The 20,176-nt window shown below is 39.1% G+C and overlaps 1 protein-coding gene across 2 annotated transcripts in view; it reads left to right on the forward strand.

The window, feature by feature from the left end:
• tsnare1 (T-SNARE Domain Containing 1) overlaps positions 1-20,176 on the forward strand; it is a 195,124-nt gene that overhangs the window by 162,413 nt on the left and 12,535 nt on the right. The window contains exon 12 of one of the 2 annotated variants that reach the window (XR_016145770.1): positions 8,614-8,838. The exons of the other annotated variant lie outside the window; for it this stretch is intronic. The gene's annotated coding sequence lies outside the window, so the exon portion shown is untranslated. The remainder of the gene's footprint in view (positions 1-8,613; positions 8,839-20,176) is intronic. 2 annotated transcript variants of the gene reach the window in all.

Consider the following 20,176-nt stretch of genomic DNA (forward strand, 5'->3'; position numbering starts at 1 on the left):
TGATGGTGGAAGGTTACTCTTAAGTACAGTACAAGGTGCATGATTTGTCTTCAGAGTCAAATGAATAGGCTACAGTATATGCGAGTTATTAATCTCTATTACCTCATCGTCACATAATTTTACTCATTACACACATTCATTTCTATCTAGTGGCCTTTTTTCTCCGTGTCCGAGAGGCTTTTGTGCATGATAAAGAGAGAGATGAATCTGGTAAATTTCAGCACTGTCTTGTAAATCCTGGTCCCTCTGCATTCATTTATGAATAATGCAAACAGTGGAACTCTGACTTTTTCCTGATATTACCTATAGCCAAAATGATTATGCAGAGCTGACAAAATAAATAAATATTCAAAATATTATAAATGGACTCCAGAGGCACGGATAACTTGTGTGCATTTATCAGGGAATGTAACACTGAATGAACGTTTCTTATCCCCCAACTCCCTTTAGATTTTTGTTCTCAGTGTGATTTGTGTGAATTAAAAACGTAATGCCTCAGCAGTTGTGTGCAGAATCGTTTAAAATGTAATTACTCTGCAGTTGACGGTCGGTAGGATGAAGGACAAATGACAGTATTAGTGGAACCAAATGCTCTAAGAGCTGCATGTCAGCATCATTAACATGGGACCGAATGTACAGTTCAGAATTTGGGAATACAGATGTTTTGAAATCCAGTACTGATTTTTTTTGTTTTTTTGTCACCACAACGACAATAGACAATAACATTATTGATAGCGGTATCTAAAAATAATGTCGAGAAGAGTGGTACTTTCACCCCGATCTCATGAAAGTGTATATATAGCACACATTTTATTTCTCATACCATTTATATGTTTTTGCGTGCATATAATACGTACTTTATGGCATGCAATACTCACACACTCCACACCCCTGATCCCACCCAAGGGGTTTACAGTGCATATCATTTACATCCAAAAACTATTTTTGGCCTATAAATGGCACAAGAAATAAAATGTGTGCTTTCATGAGATTGTGTTGGTGCTTTTCTGCACAAAAGCATGTTTTGGGTGTATTTAGCTTGTTATTAGGAGTATTGCTAGGGTGTTGTTGTTGCTAGGCCATGGGTGTTTTAGGTGGTTGGATATATTGTATTTCAAGGGTAGGGCTCCACAATTTGTGGAATAAACCCATTAGCATTTTCGTTGGGGATATGAACTGCTTACTGCTTTTTTTCTTTTCTTTTTTTAATCCAGGTTTTCCTGTGCTTCTTGTTGGGCTGCACACTTTGGCCAAAATTTTGTGGTTATATATCAATTTGGTTATAAAGTAATAATAATAATAACAAAAAGAGAAATATTACTTTTGTAATATTTCACTGCACAATTGTATTTTTTTTTTAAATGATGATTTTACAAAACATCTATAAAATGACAACTGTTTTTGTTACTTTTTTTCTTCGTCATTTTATTTTGACAGTAAAAGCTTCTCTTTTGTTGAAAAATGTTCTCATTTCAAGTATGGAAAAAATGGCTGGCACACCTCTGGATAATGAGCCATGTATAAGAGAACACAGTGACGTGCTTTGCTCTGAAATAAGCACCACACATATTTAATTTCATGTCTTTGCAATTTCATAATCGCACTAAGCCATTTTGCAATTTTGTTTTTATTTCAATAAATCGTACAGCCCTACTCAAAGAGATTTTATTATCTGTTATTTAAGGGATACAAACTATGATATAAAACTGTGAAATAACCACTTTGTGTGTGTTCACATCCAAGTTCCTTTTAGTGGCAGAAACACGCAGTGTTTACGTATCCACAAAATGTGTCTGATATTTTAAACATTTGATGTATATGTGCATTGGTTTGGTCTGTTTAGTACTTCATAGACTGGCACTTTTATTGAGCTGCTCTCCAGGAGGTGTTTCTGCAGGACCAAGTTCTTACCTCATCAGATTGGACCAAGCCACGTGCTGCAGTACTCCAAATATGACACAAAATTTTCCCTAAGCCTATAAATACATCTCACATGTGTTGGAAGATGTCCTTCTTCCACACAATAACTTAGATAAGTTACTAATAACTTACTAAGTTCTGTATTTGAAATTTTCAGAGCTATTACTGAAGACTGTATCTTTGTTTTGCACTCTATCCAGTGCATCAATGTCCCGCTGTGAATGAAATTAAAGATGTGAGTGGAGAGCACACGCTGGGGCCACTTGTCTACAGGATCCACATCTGATAGGCCTCTAATCTATTACCGGTCTGACCCCAGATGCCTCTCTTCTTGCTGAACAATGTGATTGCTTTCTCACCTCAGACTGGGGACTCACTAATCCACACACAGAACAGCCATGTGCAGGTGCCACACCCTTCCACACACACCTGTGTGCACACATACTGTAGGTTTGATGTGCTGTTGCTGTCTGTAGATGACTCGGGTATGATACCGTAAAACTTCAAATAATAGCCGAGTCCCAAACAGACGTATGTCTCTTTTACATGCCTGTTGTGGCTGCAGGTTTGGGTCAATAAAAGCCTGTCTCAAAAAGAAGCCGGGTCTGTTTTTTAGTTTCGGATTGTTAATCTTCTAAAACCGTCAGATCGATTTTTGGTGGCCACCAAAGCAAATGTTTGTCCCACCCTATTTTGATCAGTGAGTGATGTAGAAAAGAATTACTGCTGAAAGAGAGAGAGAGAGCGCACCCTCACATGTCTTCAGACAACACGAACGCTGTCTTGCTCTCTCTCTCCCTCGCGCATATAAATCGCGCATATGAGACGCCTGTCTCAAATACAAGCCGGCGCAGTTCGCGGATTTGGGAAAACAAAATCCCGGGATATCACTTGAAGTTTTACGGTAAGCAAGTAAAGAAATCAACTCGCTGGTTCCCTCAGACAACCTGTCACCAGATTTATAGAACGAGTTTTAACTCTACTTGGACTGTTAAGCCATTGCTGCTGTCGAGGCAATTGGACTGAACCTAATATTGTTGAATTTGTAAGCGGTGTGGATTTGTCTTTGTCTCACCTGCATACACGTTTACTATTTTTTTCACATCATTATATCATTTGTAGATTAAAAAAATATACATTAAATACTAATATTAATGATTATATGAATAAAAAATGCTCATATTTTTAGTATCATGTTTAATACCAGTTACAATGGTGTTTCAATGAAGAATCTGAACAAAAATACAGTAAAATAATCATATTTTGAACTTTTCTGTTTTAAAATTTCATTTTTCCTGTGATGGCAAAGCTGAATTGGTTTCACTTTATTTTCATGGTCCCTAACACATTCAGTAGAATGTCGGTAGAATAGAGCATCACAATAAAGAATTAGCAGATATTAAGCAGACAGTCTACTACTCTAAGTTGACATGTAGTTGCGTGGTCAACAGACTGTTCAAATGGGACCATCACAATGTTGTGTTCACATTGAATATAATATACCGTGCAGCTTATTTTATGAATATAAAGCATTTCATTGTAAAAGAAATCTTCTTTAATGAAAAAATCTTTACTGGCACAAAAAAAAAAAACACATTATAACTGCTTTTACAAGAAGGAAACCCTTATGACGTCAATACCAAGGCAATTTCCAAATAATACATTTTGGTATTAATTTTCTTATGCATTTGGTGTTTTTGTTTTGTTTTGTTTTTGTTTTTTTTCAATGATCATTTCAATCATAAATGTCAGAACCTTTTTACACGGTCATAACACAAGTAATGGTGATGCAAACTAAATCTTAGATTGAATCTCCTCTACTGACAGTATTCGTCACAGTTTGATTGGTCAGCTTAGACCATGGCACACTATCAACTCTTTATCTACATCCCATTATCACAGGCTTTTTCACAACAGCACTCTGACCTCTCACTGCAGAGTGTGCAATGATGCTATATAGTGTGTGGGCATGTGTGCTCTAGGGATGGAGGTGGAGGTTTCTGAGTTTTTTCTCCAGGGATGTCCCTTCTTCAGCAGAGCTCTCAGCTCTGCCCAGCGGGCACTGGTGAACCATGGCATGGGGGGGTTAATCATATTGTCCCCTGACATCTTTGCTAGAGCTCTGAGAGTGGAATGGTGGAGCATTTATGGCTTCTCTTATGTGTGTTAGTGCCGCATGAGGGGGCCGGAGCAGCGCGTGGTCATCACAGATTGTACTCTTATGGTGCTCAGGGGAGATTACACTGGAGGAGAGGTTGTGGGTAGAGGCAGAATTTTGCCTGAAGCGAGGAATGTTTTATTTTTTAAAGTTGAAGTTCTGTCCAAGAACACGTTATCAGCACATAATGCAATTGCATGTCAAGAATTTACCACATTGAACATTGCTACACTTTGATTTTTTTTTTTTTTTTTTTTATTGAACATTGAACATTGTTCAGATTTTTTTATGATGTGACCCTTTAAATTTAAAAAGGAACAGCTGGCAAGGAAGAAATTGCATTATGCATGTTTAATATTTAAATTAATATTTAATATGGCTCTTTAAGCATCAATATTCTTATCTTGTTTTGTAAAAGATAAATCAGCAATGCGTCTTAAATCTTTGAGCTTGCTATATCTGTGTGCTCTTAACAGAGAATGCCTTTCTCTCTGGCGCTGGTCTTAACCTCACACTTATTTAAAACAGTGTAACAAACATAACGCTCACACTGATATCGCCAAATCTGAAACCCATCCAAATTCACAGCATGCATGGGGATTTTCACACATGCCCATGCAGTTTCATGACTGGACAGTAAGCTTGCAGCCAAATTGTGACACTGCCTGTATTGATTTACTGTCATTCACGCAGCAGGTGTGTAAATTGGCTGCAGAAAAGTAGTTGTCAAAGCAATGACATGCTATGGATGCCAAGTGTTCTCAGGGGGGCAATAGCGTGGCATTCCAACAAGTGTTGAAGGCAGTGCATGAATAATACGAAGAATATCAAGGTTTTTGAAGAAATTTCGAGTAATTTTGGGAGCTCAATGTATCTTGGTTTCTTTTAATATATATATTAAAAGCAGTTATTTCAAATTGTTATAACACTTTGACACTGAATTTTTGATCAAATACATGCAGCCTTTCATTTGTAAGAGACTTCTTTCTAAAACATTTTAAACAAGCACCGTGCTCAATTTTTTGTCATCAGTGTAGATGGGCCACAATAAAACCATTAAAATATCAAGTAAATAAGTGATACTTGGTGCCACAGAGTCAGAGACACTCTTGACCCAAAAAGTATTGCTGTATCACGATAATCAATATGTTGTCCCACGGCAGGTCATTTTTCTCTGTTGCACCTACACAAAATTTGAGGGTTCCCCCACCTGCCAATTGCCACTTTAACCACTGCCTGTGAAGGACTCATTAATGCATAGACTCTTCATCATGTTATGTCCGTAGTTTCTGCATTAGCTAATGTAGAAATATGGCTCAAAATGATTGGTGAAGCTGTAAAACACATGCTAAGTGCATGTGGCTTGAGCCTCTGTGATCTGCTAAGTGAAATGTTCAGCAGACTAATTCATATTATTGTTCCAGGTTAAGACAATAATTCAGCCCACAACACAACCACGTAAAGTATTTCTTCAAGACTCATTCAGAATGAAATCGAAAGACATTAAGTCCAAGGACTTTGAGACCCATATCAAGGGCGTCTGTGACATAATCAATGAGTGAAAGGAACAAGGATGTTCTGGCATGGCCGTGATTCAGATTTAGCTGTATCCAAGGTCACTAATGAGCTTCGCCCATCACTGTTTTGCAGTTTCACCGACAGCATGAGTCATGAACGCCCCCACCATTCTCCTCTGCTGTCAGGTTCAAACAAACACCACCGCAATGCTGTGAAAATTATCAATGTTGCACTCTGTTTAGACAAACAATGTTAAATAGACTAATTACAGAACACCAGGGAACTCCGGGAAACTGAATTGTGGGGTGGAGCCCTTTCCAAGCATTCCCGGTTCATAAAAAATCTAGTTAACGTGATGAAGGCCAAAGGAGACAACACTCTAAAAAAAAAAAATTAAAAATTCAGTGGCTTATTAAATATCACAGAAATAATTACATTTATTAACTTAATGAAATCATTTACTTGATTGTTTGAGTTAAACATACCAAAATAATTGACTAAAAATCCATAAAAACATTTTGTCAAAAGTTTACAGTTATATTAATTTTTTTTTTCACTAAAAGAATTTATTATTTGACTATAGCCAATTATTTATTTATAAAACATTTAAAGGGGTGGTTGATTTAAATTTTCTAACTTTACTTAGTGTATAATGTAAACTGATGTCATGTATTAAATTACCTGGTTGTGTTGAGTAGCAACTGGGAATTAAAAGTAAAAAATTTTTTCCTCAATTATTTCTACTCAATTGTATTTGTTAATGTACTAAATGCTTAAATACTGAGTAAATTCTTAATCAGATCTACTTTTTTTTTACTTACATTTACTCGGTTCATATGGTAGGCCTATATGTAATTAATTTCAATGTGTTTAAATTTAATCAATATTTTTAAGTGTAAAAAAGTTTCACCAAAAAAAAAAAAATTGTAAATCATAGTAAAAGTTTTTAGAGTGAAAACAGGGTGCTTGCAACATCTTTCACTCTTTTTCTTTTTATATCAGACAAGTGCAATCCACTCTGTCTATCACAATTCTACCTACCAGGAGGGAGAATTGGCATCTGGTGGAGGCAGCAATTAATGTCTGCCGAAAGAGTGCTTTCCATCACCTCCCTTTAATAGCCAGCATGTGGAGTGCATCTCGGCAGATGTTACACAGGAATTCATTAATGCCCGTTACCAATCATACGCCTCCCTTGTAAGCTATTATCCACAACCCTAGGTATGAGATATATTCTAAATCCAGAACACAGCACTCCCCCGACAACTGTCATATAGCACATAAAACAACATGTGGCGTTTGAATGAGTGGCCCGTCCGGCCCGACTGGAGAATAGTTTCTGGAAAGGGAGAGAGATGTGGAACTGAAGGTTTGCTGCAGTATTTTAAATACAATTCACATTAGAGAATATAACTCTACGTATATAATTCTACGTAGCCGACGCTACGTTCACAGCACAGTCCAAATCTGACATCAATAGTTTATATAATTGAGCCCTGGTGAAGGACTCTTAAAAGCAGTTTGTTTTTTTAAGGAAGACGCAATGGAAGACGATTTCCCGTATATCTAAATACGTTTAATGAAAGGTAAAACTTCTGAAATCTCCATGTAAACAATGCGTGACGTACATACGCATGCGATCACTTCAGGCGTCACGTTGGAGACGGTTCAGTTCGGTTCAGTTGGACGTCTGATTCAATACTGTTCATTTTCTCACACAAACCGCTCATTTCGTTTCTTAGGCCATCAATGTGTACTTAAATTTACAAGTCATTAAATCATGTTTATATTTCAAAAGGTGTTACCCTTTAAGGAAACATACACAATTTTGAGGCTTGAATTGAGGAACCGATTAAGCTGATAAAATTAAGGAAAAAGGGCTACCAATTTATTTTAAGTGAATTAGCTCTATTATGTGGTTTTAAAGGGAAAATGCCTTTTTTTTCAGCCAGCTCACATACCTGCATTTACTTCCTGTTTCCGGTCGAAGTCCACAATAGTCGATTGTGGAGTTTGCGCGCGATCATTGGTTACTAAACAACAGTGGAGACTCAGACTGTCAGCTGTCAGCCGATGACGGTGCTGTTTGGTGTTCTGAGAATATCAGCACAAACAGATAGTTCATCCGAATCAGATGTTGAACATCATTTAGTTAACAATGATCGCACGCGCAAACTCGACAATCGACTGTGGACCGAAAACAGGAAGTAAATACAGGTATGTGAGCTGGCTGAATTAACATCATTTTTATTAATATATTTCATATCTACTGCAGTCAGATTGACCGTGGTCACTCTTAATAACACGTCTATTGACAATTCAAGGATGTTAAGAGGCTAAAAGCAGGTTTAGAACTTGCCCCATTGAAGTCAACAGGGTGCGATTTTTAAAAAGAGGATAACACAGTGTAGGCAACACTGATTTCTGTTGTTTTTGTCTGTACTGACAGCACTCCAAATGTACACAAAAATTAGTTCAATGTTAAAATTGACCGGAGTTATCCTTTTAAGTGTCAACTTAAAATGAAAAAAGCATATTCCATTAAACATATTAAATTCATTGTATCATAGACTAAATAATTAAGGGGATTTTACATGATTTATACAGGTAGATTCTATGAAAGAAATCAAGCCTTAACTACTCAAAAATATTATGTGTAATATTGTTACCAGAATTTTTTTTTTTTTTTAATTAAATAGCAGTAACATTTTTTACAGTGTGTCAGATCAGACATGAGATTGCGCTGGTGACAGATTGGGAGAAACGACTACCATACAAATGTCATAAAAGGAAAATTAACTGTGAAAAAAAAATTAAACAACTTGGGGCTAAATTAGTAAAACACACTCCACTTCATATGTATTTTCTTCTGTATTGTGGCATACTGTGGCTCAGAAGAAGGGTTTAAAAGGTCATAAGACTGTCAAAGGCTGTGTTTCAATCAAACACTAAAAAGCAACAGTTGGAACGCAGTTATAGCCAATTTGTGTGTGTGTATTTTTTGAATGTGTGTACAGCACGGCTGTCTGACAGCATTCCCAGAGAGGCCACATGGGAACCGCTGTCACCTCTAATCTTCAAGACCATACAAACACCCCGCAGTGCACTGAGCAGTGAGAAAGAGAGAGAATATGCAACCATGGTTGAGCTACAGTGGCTGAATAAGAACTTCAGAACCAATAAGGATCCTGTCATCTTCAAAACTACAAAGTGCAGTCCAGATCACTGAATGATCATTTCTGGTAAGAGATAGATCATTATTTCCATCATTCTTTCATGACGAGGGTATGTTTAGGCTGGCTTCCCTGTGCTCTTTTGAACCAGAATAACTCATGCTAGAAGGGATTTATAGATATCTGTGTCCGGTTTTCTCGGCAGGATTGTAAAACATTGCCACCTCAGGAAGTGTTTTGTATAGGGCCCCAGGTATTTATATCGTTAACACGAGTGCACACAGACCATAGGCTTTTTCACATTCTATTAAGGGGGGCCTCAGCCCCCAGCGCAGTCTTATCCCAAGACGTCATATAACTGACGTCTCGGGACGTCTTTTGACCATACGTCAACATCCGCCTTTTTAGGGTATCGGATCCTAACCCTACCCTACCCCAGACCTAAACCTACCCCTAAACCTACCCCGTCACCTAACCGACGTTAAAGGTAAAGCGTCAGTTGTATGTTGACCTGGGATCGTCATGTAACCGACGTTTAAGGTTACCCTAAAAAGGCGGATGTTGACGCATGGTCAAAAAACGTCCCAAGACGTCAGTTATATGACTTCTTGGGATGAGACTGTGTTACGACCCACAGTCTTTCATACCATCTAAAAATACCGATATCATTAAGCTGTCAGACTCTTAAATAATATGTGATTTTGGATTTCTCCTCCTATGTGCTGCATGAAAACAGCAGCTGCAGTAAGCGATCTGAGTTTGTTTGTTTGTTTGTTTGTTTGTGTTACAGGGTTCAGTTTTTATGGGAAGAAGGAGGCGGGAACCTCCTCATTCAACAACTTTAATAATAAATTAACAAATACAAAATGAAAGTATAAGCCAACAACAGCGTAAAATCAGGCCTGTTCCTCTCTCGATCTTCACTGTCATCGCTCCTCCTTTATGCTTCTGCTCTTCCGTGAGAGATGCGAGACCGCTGCATCTCACAGGTGTCGTTCATTATCACTCACGTCCCTCGGCCTCGCCCTGCTCCTGTGGCGAGCAGGGCGAGGCCGACGGACGTGAGTGATAATGAACGATTTTTAATTATTGCTTGCTGCACACTTTTAGAAACCCTCCATCTTCCCCAGCTCCACCTGCTTATTTTGTTTAGCAGCAGTATGTTTTACTTGCTCACAGTATATATTGGCAGCAGCAGTGTAGCATATCTATTCCCACCAAGTTGACTCTCCGAGAGTTGTCATGACAGAAAAAAACGAATGGTTTATGCTGCCTCCGTGCAATATGAAATTTCCATACTTCCTACTCCTGAAGTCGTAATTACTAGTTTGTCACGTTCAAGTGTTTTGTTGTTGGAAAGAATTAGGAATCAAATATTTTCCAGTTCCCTCAAATATTTAAACCTGGAAAAAAAATTCTTAAATAAATGAATAACTATTATTTGCATTGTTAATTTCTGGGATTAAAACCAGAAATCATTTAAACCTGAAACCTGGCAAAAAAAGTGTTCATTTTATTTTATATTTAGAATTTATTTTGTTTAAAACTTCAGTTGTGCATTATACATCTAAATGTCCACCCAAGGAGGGCATCCTAATGACACCACGCAAACAATCGCTTGATTTCTTTAAAGATTCTCTCTGCCACAGATTCCACTTCATTTCAATTGGTGTGTGAAGTGATAAACAGTCGAAATAATGTCCCTGAAGTGCCGTAATCTTCTTAGAGGGAGAAGATGGGTGAAGAGCGGCGTTAATTTCATCAGAAAGCTGACTGACTGAATACTGCTGCCTGACGTTTCAGTCTGCTGGAGGAAAAATGACCTTCCCCTTCATATCGTTATACACCAAAAATACTCCCACAACTCCTCCTAATGAGAAAACTCCATTACACCCCACACAAAAGCACTGAAACAAGTGTGTCTGCATGTGTGTAATGGCGATATGCACGGATGTGGAGTAGATAACGAGATAATTATGTTTATGGTGACACGCCGTGCCCGCTAAACCTCAAACATTCATGGTTACACCACAGTTCCCACAATGCACCACACTGACCGCCAGCTCTGCCCTACGACCTCTGCTTTGCCACAGAAAAACATATTAAAAGTTGCGAGACGTGACTCACTACTCCCTCTTTGGGTTCCTCGGTTCCTCCTTTGATTTAGTTCAATTACTCTGCTTTTTTTGAATAATTCAAGGCCACTGAAAAATTCAGAGTCCATTGCTTCAGTGTTAACAAGGAAAGCTACTCTACGTGCATGGAAACATCATGTGCGCAGGGTATGATGTCATGAGTAATTTATGATGGGACACCTTGTGGAAGCAGAAGGGGAAATGTTTGGTGGTCAGCTTAGCCAGCCCCAGACAGGGCACCTGTTTCTACACCTGCGTTAAACCAGGTGAGCTTTGTCAACGTTTGCTCCGATATCATATTAATGATGTTGGTAATGTGCAGTTATGAATTATGAAGGCGACAGGCCTAATTCTGCCACAGTTGTAATGCAGGATTTCTGGGGATGCGTCTGCGAACTCACGTGCGTCACCGTGCCGAACGTCAGGATTTTGAAGGCTCTAAAGCTGCTGGTGGTTTCTAGGATTTAGCCCCATCACACACCCCAAACTTTAATTTGATTTATTGATCATTTTAAAGAGAAGATTACAGAGGCTTGAACTTTGTTTTTCTTCCCTGAGATTGGCTAACATTCTCCAGCTTTAATGGTTTTATTCGGGGTTATTGACTGATGTATTATCCTCTGACTCTGAGAGCCAAGGTTTTCCGATGGTCAATTACTCTGCCACTGTGCAACAGGATAGAGAAAAGAGAAAGACAGGGGGTGAAAGTTTCGTTCAGGGGTCTGGTGGTAAAAGACTGTTGTTTTTTCCCCCATCTTGGCTGAGCTATGACCAAAATCAATTGAGAGGCAACCATCTAATCAATATCTGTTTGACAGAGCTATTAATCTCTTTACCATTCATTTTTAATGCAGTCACACTGATTTTTTTTTGTGCTATTTTTGTAATTTGTTTATCCTTTTTAATTTCTAACATGGCACTGAATGTTATTTTTTCATACTTCTCATTGTCCTGAGTTCAAAGACCCAGACTTTTCCATTAAATATGGATCTGGATTATTAACAATAAACTGTTGCAGAAAACATAACATAATTATTTTAGTTTATAGTTTTGGATATTTGATTATGCTCATTTAAAATATTTTTACATTTACCTTCATCATCATATTAAATCACCTACAATTCATTTTTTAAAAACACAAAGAATATACTGTTAACATTACTGAAAACAGAAAAATAGAAATCTCAACGTCATGACGTAACGTGACAGCATACACAGAAGCTACAAAGGGACGCCGGTACACAACAGAGTTAGCCTTTTTGCTCTTCAGCAAGTGCTCTGTGTCAAACTGTATGTCCTATTTGATGTTTGTTCTGACAATTCATGCTACCCATCGAGATTTCCTACTTACCGGTTATGCGCATGTGCAGACTCACAGTTTTTTTTTTAATTTTTTTTTTTACAAAAGGTACATTTTTCTGTTATAATGTATAATTTCCCTTTAAAAAATGCTTACTACCATATGAATATTTGTACGGTCAGCCAGCTGAAAAGGAATAACTGAAAGTTTCAGTTACTATAAGAAAAGGTGTACTTTGACAAGTCAAAGATGAATATTTTATGATAATTTTTACTTTTCACACCGTTTTAAAAATAAAAACAGTAGTCTACAGTATACAGTAGCTACTCATAACTTAGAATTGTATTAGAATTGTATTTCATATGACTTTAATCGGCATTCTGTGATCAATTCGCGCTACGGTAGCATTTTTCGAAAAGGCAGCAAAAATCGACAGAACAATGTTGTTTATCCCATAAAAATGCATGTTGAAGTGTTGGCCACAAGAGCTTGTGGCCAGGCAGTGTGCGCGTCCGCACATCAGAAACTGTTTTCGATTATTCCCTGCCGGCCTTCCGCTTCAGGGTGTCAAGAAAGAAGCTTTGGGCCTGGCCCCTGAGGGGGCTAAGTACCTAGAGGCTGGCTTGTCGGCTGGAGTGGTTGAGACCATACTCTATTCCAGAGCTCCTTCTACGAGGACATTGTATGGCCTAAAGTGGAAAGTGTTTCCACTTGTTGAAGAGAGCATGAGGTGGACCTAGTTAACTACCCGGTTGGCTTCAGTGCTGGAGTTCCTCCAAGATTGCTTCTTGGCTCGTCTTACCCCGTCCACACTCAAGGTGAACATGGCTGCCATTGCGGCTTTCCACGCTCCTGGGTGATGGGCCTCTGAGGAGACATCAGCTGGTCGTACATTTCCTCCCTGGGGCTCGGAGGATGAGACCTGCGGCTCACACCAGAGTTCCCACATGGGACCTGCCAGTGGTTCTCGAAGGGCTGGTCGAGGCCCCCTTCAAACCTCTGGAGTAGGTTGAGTCCAAGAACCTTCCCTCAAGGTAGCTTTTTTTATTAGCCATTACTTCTCTGAGGAGAGTAAGATACCTTCAGGCACTCTCTATATCTCATGGGTGCCTGAAGTTTGCTCCAGGCAACATTAAGGCTTGCATCCCAGGCCGGGCTATGTGCCTATAGTGCCATCTAATGTGGCCTCAAGATATATAGGTCCATAGGTCTTCTTCATGGCGGAAGTCAGATCAGTTGCCGGTGTGCTTCGGGTAGCCCAAGAAGGGGCTTCCCACATCCAAACAGACCATCAGTAACTGGGTCGTTCAGGCTATCTCTATGGCCCATCAGGTGCCCAACTTGCCTTCACCTTTGGCCGCGAGGGCTCATTCAACCAGAGACATAGTGTCCTCAAGAGCCTTCCCTTCAGGGGAGCAGGATGCAACAGGATGGGCTACCCCTCATATTTTTATCAGATTCTATAACCTGGACACTTCTTCTACAGTAGCCACTCTAGTGCTCTCATCCTAAGTGTGCCTTTGTCCAGCTTCAAACTGGGACAGGCAGGGCTCATTGTGGCATAGTACTCATTCCCCAAAGTGATGTAGTCGATTCAGTTCGAATTCCCTCGAAAGGAAGCGTCTCGGGTTACGACTGTAACCCTTGTTCCCTGAGAAGGGAACGAGACACTACATCCCTCAGCCACGCCTTCCCCTGCCTGGGAGCGTCTTGCTTCATCGCGGAAGCTAACTCTGTTGTGTGCCGGCGTCCCTTTGTATCTTCCGTGTATGCCGTCACATGTTGTGTCATGACTTCAGATGCTTTACACTAAGGGTGTTTCCCAATGTGTCATAGTCGACGCAGTTTCTCATTCTCTTCTCAGGGAACAAGGGTTAAAGTCGTAACCCGAGACATTCTTTTAAGAACTGTTTACTGAAAGGTTCTTTAAGAAAACCAAAAACGGCATGGCATGGCTTTTATGGCATGGCTGGATGTAAAAACCTCCTTTTGGAATTTTAAAGTGTTAAAGTGTATTGTATTTACACAGTTTATATTTCTAGGCAATAACGACAAAATATGAAACTCTATGTGTTTTATAGACATTTGATCTCAGACAATAAGATTTCATAATGCATGAATTTAATTGTTACTAAATTGTCACATAAACTTCAAATGTCAAATGAAGGTCACAATTTATCTTCCTTTTCGCAACTCCATTATGCTTTGCAAACCTTGCAAATGACTATTTATCTATTACGTGGGGCTTGTCCAGTCTTGTTTATTGCATAGTCGTCAGGGATGGGCAGTATTTCAGATACATGTATTTAAAATACGTATTTGAAATACAAAATACTATTTTGTATTTTAAAGCCTTTGGAAAAAATCAAATGTAATTTGTATTTAAATACATTTAAGATGAGTATTTTTGTATTTTCAAAATACTCAAAATTACTTTGAGCCAGTCAACCTCTTTATCAGGGTACTGTTTTCATGCATCAAGATCAGAGGAAGGATTTGGACATCTTGAACCAGTATCCACTTATTAGACAGTTTGTGAGGTTCAACACAATCATCCCCTCTTCAGCTCCTGTAGAGCGCTTGTTTTCCTTTGCGGGTTTAATCAATAGGCCACACAGACGACGCCTTAAACCCAAACTTTTTGAAAAGCTGGTGGTGCTAAAGGGTATCGAATAGATGGATGTCTGAAACACATAGGTACACCACATGGAGGGGTACACCATCAGTTATTTAAAATATAATTGACTTTTATTTGTGTAATTGAGTTCTTGTTACTGAGTGCGAGGTAATGGTGGTGATAAAACATAATAAAAGATGTTTGAAATTAGTTTTTTTTTTTGTAGTTTTGTATTTCCTACAGGGCTGGGGAAGGGAAGAGGTAGCCTATATACAATGAAAACGAAAGTTTCTTAGTAGTTGCACACATCTGAATAATTGTTGGCATTCAGAATAGGCCCAGATAGATTTCAGCCTAGATTTCAGCCGGGATGCCTGCTATGAATCACCAATTTCACATGTATTTTCTGTATTTTCAAAATACAAAATACTGTATTTGTATTTAAATACATTTTTCCACACAGTATTTTGTATTTGTATTTAAATACATTTTTCCACACAGTATTTTGTATTTGTATTTAAATACATTTCCATGTATTTATGCCCATCCCTGATAGTCGTGTACAATCAGTATTTAGACACAGTTAATTATTTCATAAAGGCTAAAGCACTCAATTCTGAATAATTCATACAGCACAGGGGCCTATTAAAATGTACATGTTACAACCTTGTGGTCCGACATACTAGAAAACCAGGGAATTTATGTTCGGTGCCTTTTTGCTTTCAGCATCTGCTGCTCCTCTGGTTGGGTTCCCAGGACTCGCCCTCCTGCAAGTTCTTGAGTCTTCTAAAAGGTCTCCCACATTAATCTTTCTTTTAATGTATTTCATTGAGATAAGGAGTGAAAACCCCTGAGGAGAAGGGAAATGGGAGATGCAGAGATACAGAATTTTCCAGAGAGTTGGTGGCCAGACTAATGGAGCTCTAGGAGGTTTGCTATAGACCCCCGGTCAGCTCACAACATGTGATAGGAATGAGCGCAAGATAACACATTTTAGCACAATTGTGGCTGTGTACTTGGTGTGTAATGGGTGTTTGAGTCCACTTTTGCCCTGTGGACGCATTTACACGTTCACACTCACACTAGTTTAATCTGTCCACAAACAGTGTCCAACAATAAAAACACACGCATACATTTATGTAAACACGTATACTCAAATACTGCTACACATGCATTTGTCACAGGTGCACCCATAAACATCATCTGTGCAAACGCTGCAAGAACAAATCAAAGTGAAATCTAAACATCAGACTTATACAAACACACACACACACACAAATGCAAGATGATATTTGCAGCGTTTGAGCCAGCACATGTTATGCCAGTGGACAGTGCTTTAGAAGATCACCGGTGCCCTCTGCTGCTGGTTATGTGTGTAGAGACAGTCAAATAGGGAGAACCGGGGCTTTTAAGCCATGTCCAAGCTCATGAGATACTGAAAGGTCATTCTTTCACACACACATAATAAATGGTGTAGAATTAACTCTAGGGTGAATAATCGAAGGGTGAATTCACTAAACCGTTTTGCCACTTTTGCATGCAGTAGCCTATTAATGAATTTTTTGTATCAGTATTAATATTGGTGATTGTGGTTAGATGCTCTAGCTTCTCCAAAAGTCATTCTCCACTGACAGCTATTTAAAACGGTAATCAGAGACTAAATAGCACCAATTTATGAAACTGGCCTTTGAAAAAAAGTAGCTGAAACGAAGTCTCCACGTCAGAACAGTGTCCTCAGCGGTGAGTTACATCTCCTATACAACGTTTGAGGAATGATCAAAGCAGCTCTGTGATTACCTGCACTTTTGATTATCTCATGTCTGCCTCATTTGTGCCCCCCACCCCTCCTTTCTGCTGAAAGCAGGGAAGTTTTGAGACATGATCATACTGTCCCTTTTGACGAAAGTCCTGCAGATTTACAGCATTTTATTTCATAGTCATGTTCCCCATGTAGATACAATTATAGTGATTACAATAACTGGGTAATAACTGTACTAACCCTGAACCTACCCCTAAACCTAACTTATTCATCAAATTACTTTAATGCTCAGTACTTTCTTAGTACAAGGAAATGCACGTACTGTAAAATAAAATGTTACCGAATGTTGTTTAAGGAGAACGTCCAATGTAGCAGCTCATCTTCCTGAGATTGGCTGAGGTTCAGAGAAACATTTGGACGGTGCCACCTGCAACATATGCCTTCTTTGGCATCAAACAAGTGCACAAAAAAAAATGTTTTACTTAAAAGCAGAAAATAAAGCAAGAAAATAATTGCTGTAGGCTATAGCACCAGATCATTAGCGTCCTAGATCATATTCATATTCATCCACTATTTTGAGTGTTTTGATGATTTTAAACAACAGCTCGATAAAAAATCATTTAAATATTGGGTAACTGTAATTTTATTGGACAACTTTATGTATTTTTTCATCCTGCCAAATAAATAGTTCAAAGAAATCCATAGCCAAATTAACCATTGAGCATCTCTTATTAACACACAGAGGCGGTCAGACACACAAACAGTCGCTTATTTTGATTCCAAATGAATCAGTGATTTTGAACGAATCAAACAAGTGATTCAATACTTAAAAGCAGTCTTCGAAGGACACACACATCATCAAGGACAAGGCTGTCTCACTTCAGAAAAACAACCATTATAAAACAATGCATTCTCACCCCAAGGCGTCACCTTTGACCATGCTTCAATATTTGACGTTTTAGGCGCCCTTTAGCGTCACTTACATGACGCGATCCTATACGGCGTCATCTAACTGACGCTAAAGGAAAGCGTCTGTTAGAGGACGCGGTTAGGTTTAGGTGTGGGGTGGGGGTAGGGTACACGCGATCCTAGGGCGTCATCTAACTGACGCTAAAGGGCGCCTAAAGCGTCAGATATTGAAGCATGTCCAAATGCTTCCCAAGGCGTCAGTTAAGTGACGCCTTGGGGGTGAGAATGGGCTGTATAAAATTGTCTTAATTGTGCTGAATTGAGCTTGGCTGGTGTTGAACCTGGAAACATTTGTTTATGAAGGCCCCCAAAGATAAAAAAAGACACGTTTACCCTCTGAATATTCTGTCTGAAGCAGTATATGACAACTTTTGTTTTTTCTTTTCTTAAGTCTGATTTGTCTTTGTCCTAGGCACAGCCAGACAGAGAACTAGCTTTTGATCTGTCATTTAAACCGTGCCTTATATCCTCCTTCCCTATCCCGCCATTCCACCTTAGCTCCTTTTGCCCTCATTTGACATTTCAACTTCAGTACCTTTTCTTCTTCTTTGTTCCAAGCAGTCTTTGAATGTGACAGACTCATGAAATCTGCTACAGTTAAACTTTGTGGAGGGCACTGTTTGGACACTTAACATATATAATATATATATATATATATATAGTCATAAAGATCTGTAACAACATGATGCCTGTAATGATTTTCATTTTAGGGTGAACTAATCCTGTAAAAGAAAAAAAAACATCCTCTATCTGTCTTTTCCGCTTGTTCTAGATATCAAGAGTGTTAATCTGAAAGCACAGCTCAAACTGGTTTGAAAGTGTGAAAATAGATGGATTTCCTGAAGATGTGCAAATTGCCTGGTGCGTTTCAGAGTATAAGATTTACTGTTTTGGAAAAGAGGAATTTACTATAGAAGTGAGTAATATCCAGTCTTCAATCAGTGTCGCGTGATCCTTCAGAAATCATTATAATATGCTGATTTGGTGCTCAAAATTTAAAGGTGTCCTATTATGCTTTTTCACTTTTTTCAACTTCAATTAGTTACGTAACGTAATTAGTAATTAGTACGTAATTAGTTACATAACGTTGCTGTTTGAGTATAAAAAAAATCTGCACGGTTACAAAGCTCAAAGTCTACTCTATTCCAAAGGGAGATATTTTATTTAACAGCATTCATACACTTTCCAAGAACAACGCTGACAAACTGACAAACTAAGACTGGTTTAAATTTATTTTAAACATTATAACCTCAACGTTTATCTGTGTGCTACACATTTCATGGAGAACAGCTTCCAGAACCAGTACAATGCAGGCTATAGACCTTATTCAGAGCAGCGCCATGACAGGTATGAAAGTGAGGCTGTGAGAGATAGACTTACCGTGTTTCCTATGGCATCCGCTGTAAAAAGCTGAATAAAGCTACTAGGCTACTTACAATTTTCCACAGCTTACATTGTAGGGAGTTTTTTGTCAACTGAAATTTCTTGGAAAGATATTTTTCCAGTGTTTCATAAGCAGAACAATCCGAAAACACATTAAATAACAGTACAACCCATTGAAGAGATGCATGACTATGCCTCACAGCCTCGCTTTCATTCTCATTAAAAATCAAAGATGGCGCTGCCGATAAGGCGTATACTCACAAAAGCTTCTCCTCAAATGGAGAAGTTCCCTCTTTGTCGGGACAATCTCTTGTTTGTGAATTTTTAGTTGCGTTTTCAGGTCTAACAGTTCTACAGTTTTATGTTGTTACTAGAGTGTAAACAAAGGGCAGAGATTTGCCTCCGCTCATCTGCTAGCCAACATTAGTGTAGATGTAGTGTTCTCTTACGAGAGGTTCTCTCGTACTGCCTAATATCTTACGTTAGGGGAAAACCTCTTTTCCACGAGATATTGAAGCCAAAAATTATCCTTAATTTTGAATTAATGTAAAACACGCTGTGGCAGCATGGGCTCGCGCAACATGGACTGGATGGATGTTTCCTGCAAAGGGGCCGCGCTCCACCATCTTCTAGGCCCGCGCCTTTTCTTCCTGAACTTCATTAAGAAGTTGCGAAGTCTATGTTGCGCTCTGTGTTCCTCGACGCGCCCATCTGTCCAGCTGGCCTTTTTGGATCATTCGTCAAAGATTACGTGGATAGATTCGCTGAGGTTCAGAAGACGTTACAAGCTAAGAAGCACTTCTTACCAAAGCGGTCTAGCTCGCCCAAAACAGCCGTCTGCTCAAAGCTCCCAGCCACAGCCTCCGCCCGCCACCGCTTCACAGCGCCGTCAAGCCCAGGACCAGAAACCACACTCTCGCTCTGCCGGCCGCCGCCCCCCTCTGTGTGGGCCCCGGGAAAAGATTGAGATAAAGTCCGAGGCCTCAAATTCTTCCTAGCCCTCCTACAAAAGCGACAGTGTTTATGTCTCGCCGCGGCCAGACTTCCGCCAAAACTTTTCGCTCGTTCAGTTCCAGAAAATGCGACTGTTCCAGTGTTTTCTAGAGTTCCCTCTTCAAGAGAGAACCAAGGTTACATTTACTGTAGCTTTTTTAACTTGACTTAAAAAGATTATGTTTTTATCCCCCACTTTGCCTTCTACTTATTATTCTTCCCCTCTAGATGCAGTGGTAATATATTTGGGT

This window comes from Pimephales promelas, chromosome 12 (genome assembly GCF_988280905.1).
Source record: "Pimephales promelas chromosome 12, fPimPro1.hap1.1, whole genome shotgun sequence".
In the NCBI taxonomy this organism is placed as follows: domain Eukaryota; kingdom Metazoa; phylum Chordata; class Actinopteri; order Cypriniformes; family Leuciscidae; genus Pimephales; species Pimephales promelas.